Here is a 4,425-nt window from a genome sequence, read left to right as displayed (position 1 = left end):
AGGCAGATTGCCTGGTGCCTCTCCTACTTTTTGGAGCAAGATATTCCAGTGTGAGAAGAAGTTTATTAGGGAATCTTTCATACAGCTCAGAAAGTGAAACGCTGTATAGAAGATCAGTTTTGTACTAGCTCCATGCCTCCCGCTTTTTTTTTTGGTTCTTTTACAATACCTTTTTCTTCTTTTTCTCTCTCTTCTTCAAGTTCATTGCTTCTTTCCTGGTGGAAAATACTTCTCTTCAAAAAAAAAAAAAAAAAAAAAAAAAGAAAAAAAAAGACAGAAAAGAAAAAAAAATCAATGAAAACCCAATACTAAAATCATCACTGTCCACAGTTTTCTTCCAGTCTTTTAATATGCATATTGTTTGTTTTGTCATACTGAACATCCAACTTTTCCTATATTTTCTTGTAATACCACAAAATAAACATTCCCCATATTATTGATAACTTTTCGGAAACATTTTCTTCAATAAATAATATCCCATGAAATGAATGTAACACACTTACTGTTTCCCTTTTAGAGTTAGCATGTTTCCAAATTTTTATGTTTATAAGTAATACAGTAAATAAAACATTTAAAATATAGGTAATAAAAGTGTAAATGGAATAATAGCCTTAATATACAGAGATAGAGATCTTACATAATCAATATGTGAAACACCAATTTTGAGAAAAGGACATGAATGAGCAATTATACAAAAAATAAATATTGAGTGACCACTAGATATATGATACATGTTTATATCTATTAATGAACAAAAAGTGACAAGATGGCAACAAGAGACTTTTTAAAAACTATTAAATTAGCAAATATTTTCAATAATGATATTAGTAGGGTAGAGGTTGTCAGATATCCTTAACAAGAAAATAAATTGATAAAACATTTTCTGAACAACACTTTGAAAATATATCACCTTTCGGCAGGAACCGCCATCTTCCAGTAATTTGCCAAGATGACGAACACAAAGGGAAAGAGGAGAGGCATCCAATGTATGTTCTCTAGGCCTTTTAGAAAACATGGAGTTGTTCCTTTGGCCACGTATATGTGAATCTATAAGAAAGATGACACTGTAGGCATCAAGGGAATGGGTCCTGTTCAAAAAGGAATGTCCCCAAATGTTACCATGGCTAAACTGGAAGAGCTACAATGTTCCCCAGCATGCTGTTGACATTGTTGTAAACAAACAAGTTAAGGGCAAGATTCTTGCCAAGAGAATTAATGTGCATATTGAGCACATTAAACTCTCTAAGAGCCAAGCTGGCTTCCTGAAACACGTGAAGGAAAATGATCAGAAAAAGAAAGAAGCCAAAGAGAATGGTGCCTGGGTTCAACTGAAGCACCAGCCTGCTCCACCCAGAGAAGCACACTTTATGAGAGCCAGTGGGAAGGAGTCTGAGCTGCTGAAACCTCTTCCCTATGAATTCATGGCATCATAGGTGTTAACAAAGTAAAAGACCTCTGGATTGTAAAAAAAAAAGAAGAAGAAAAGAAAAGAAAATAGAAAATATGTCAAGTACGCTCTTGCACACACATGTTTATAGCAGCACAATTCACAACTGCAAAAATATGGAACCAGTCCAAATGCCCATCAGTCAATGAGTGGATAAAGAAAAAGTGGTATACGTATACCTTGGAATACTACTCAACCATAAAAAGGAACAAAAGAATGGCATTTGCAGCAACCTGGATGGAATTAGAGACCATTATTCTAAGTGAAGTAACTCAGGAATGGAAAGCCAAACATAGTATGTGGGAGCTGAACTATGAGGATGCAAAGGCATAAGACTGGTAAGATAGACTTTGGGGACTCAGCAGGAAGGGTGAGAGGGCGGTGAGGGATAAAAGACTACACACTGGGTACTGTGTACACTGCTATGGGTAATGGGTGCACCAAAATCTCAGAAATCACCACTAAAGAACTTATTCATGTAACCAAACACTGCCTGTTCCCCCAAAACCCACTGAAATAAATAAATTTTTAAAAAAAGAGAGAAAAAAGAATAACAGCAAAGTAATGTCAAAAAATATGTTAAGTATCCTTAAAATTGTATACTTTTAAGAAAGGCATTTGTCCTCAAAACAAAGTTCTGTTTTCAGAAATGAAAAGTTCATACAAAGATTTATGTATAAAGCTATTTAATGCATTGAACGTAGAAATTAAAAGTAGAGGCAAATCAACTGATCATATACATCTATAACATCTATATCAGGTGGAACATAAGTAATTGTAGAAGAGGATGGAAAATTCTCGAAATATTTTTTTGAATAAATGCAGCATGAGATGGAATTGTGTAATCGGATTTGACAAATGCGTCTCAAAATGACTGAAAGGAACTAACTACTAGTTATCTCTGGTTATTATGAATGAATTTAAATTTTGTTATGTTTACCTGTCTTTTTTAAGTTCTCTACAATGAAAATACTATACAATGAGAGAAGGAATATAAGTGAGTAGTTGAGAATTAGCTCCTGATGCCAGTTCTGGCCCCATCACTTACTATTTAACCTGAGGCAAGTTATTGAGCCTCTCTGTGCCTCGGTTTCCTCATCTGTAAAATTGGGTAACACTAGTACAAACACTCAATAGGGTTTTTATGACAGTAAATGATTCAATCACATAAACCTTTAGGACAGTTTCAGGGACAGTGTAAGTGCTCAAAAGTGTTAACTGTTCTTAATTTTTTAGAAATCACAAAAAAATTTTAAATTATGCAATCTGTCTCTTTCTCAAAGAACACTTTAGTAAACATGTATGCATAGAACTCCCCCTTCTCAATTTTAAGTTTTTTCCTTGGGATAAATTCTCAGAAATGAAATTCCTAAATCCTTCATAATTTTTGCTGAAATTCTTTCCAAAGCTGCTATAAGACATTTTCATGCCAAAAATATGTGACATCACCTGTTTTAGAAAACTCTTACTAAGTTATTATTTAAAAAATAGGTATGTGATGAAGGAAAATGGCTAATATTTTTAATTTACATTTCTTTGATAATTTTTGAGATTAATAATTGTTATGCTTACTATTGCTAAACTTTCTTTTTTGTAAAATCATTCCTATCCTTAACTTACTTAATTATTGATATATTAGTGTTTTTCTTATTGACATGTATAAACTCCTCACATGGTAGAAATATTAAGCAACTTTCTGACATAGCAGCTCTGAAGATTTTTCTCATTTGTGGAATTATTACTATTTTTTGGTTTGATATAAAGAAATTTAAATATCTTATTGTCAAATCTATCCCACTTTTGCTTGGCAAATGTTGGGATTGATTTTAAATTTAACAACTTCAGCTGAGATTTTTGACATAGTTCTATGTTACTACATTAGCCCTTAAAAGCTTTGCAGCGATCGCTATAGGGAATGACATTTTTTAATTTTGGAAGAGAACTTTTGCTCACTAAGGTGACTGGCCAGGAAGCATGAGTGAGCTTGGTTCATTAATCAGTCTGAAAGATTTCTAAAAATTCTGCGTCATCAGGCAGAATCTTCAAGATGGTAGCTTACACCCTTATCCCCTTCAAAGTACAAAAACATAGGTTCCTCTCACTAATCACTAGGTAAATGTCCCCAGGGTAGGCAAACTATGACTGAGGCCACATTGACCTCTACCTTGTCAGATTAGGCTAGAAACCACGTGGCATACCTCCCTTATAGTGGTTTGATCAAATGGTCAAGTCCCACAGCACGAAACTGTGGCATGTGATGTTTACATGATCCTAGGAAGAAAATGGACGAGCCGACTGTTTCAGGCAGAAACCTGTTGACAAGAGCTTAAGTAAGTCTCCATGTACATCGAGTACTTTGGAGACACCAAAGGTGTAACTTTCAAGGGCAAAGACCTCAGGACAAAGCAACTTGAAGAAGCCAGGAACTAAAGACGGGACATTTGGTTCAAAACTTGAAGTGGCTCCCCCACGCCCCAAGATTGCATGACAGGTCAGTTTGTGTTTTGATTCCTCAGTTTCTCCATGCTTCTTCCTCTTGTTGCCATGTCCTTCCAGAAATATCCTGAATTCTCAAAGCTAAGTGATAGTGAGTGTATGTTAGAAAGCCGTCCCTGCCAAAATAAAAGGTTATTTATAACAGCAAAAGGTCACTTAGTTCATCAGTATCTAAAGAAGTGGCCACTCGTCTGGACATTTTATTATAAATGAAGGCACTTTCCTTGAATGTTGACCCTCTGCCTTGCTTTGTAGTGGGCTACCTCATCTATGTTACCTCTTGTCTTTCTTTCTTTTTTTTTTTTTTTTGAGACGGAGTCTCACTCTGTCGCCCAGGCTGGAGTGCAGTGGCGCGATCTCGACCCACTGAAAGCTCTGCCTGCCGGGTTCATGCCATTCTCCGGCCTCAGCCTCCCGAGTAGCTGGGACTACAGGCGCCCGCTACCACGCCCGGCTAGTTTTTTGTATTTTTAGTAGAGACG

General features: G+C 35.8%; 1 pseudogene; it reads left to right on the top strand.

Annotated features, from left to right (window-relative positions):
* Positions 1–940: 940 nt before the first annotated feature.
* On the top strand, positions 941–1,433 carry LOC108521995 (60S ribosomal protein L21 pseudogene; annotated as a pseudogene).
* The last annotated feature ends 2,992 nt before the right edge of the window (positions 1,434–4,425 follow it).

This window comes from Rhinopithecus bieti, unplaced genomic scaffold (assembly GCF_001698545.2).
Source record: "Rhinopithecus bieti isolate Rb0 unplaced genomic scaffold, ASM169854v2 scaffold_61465, whole genome shotgun sequence".
NCBI lineage: Eukaryota > Metazoa > Chordata > Mammalia > Primates > Cercopithecidae > Rhinopithecus > Rhinopithecus bieti.
Note: the sequence above shows the minus strand (reverse complement) of the source record. Positions and strands in the feature narration are given on the sequence as shown.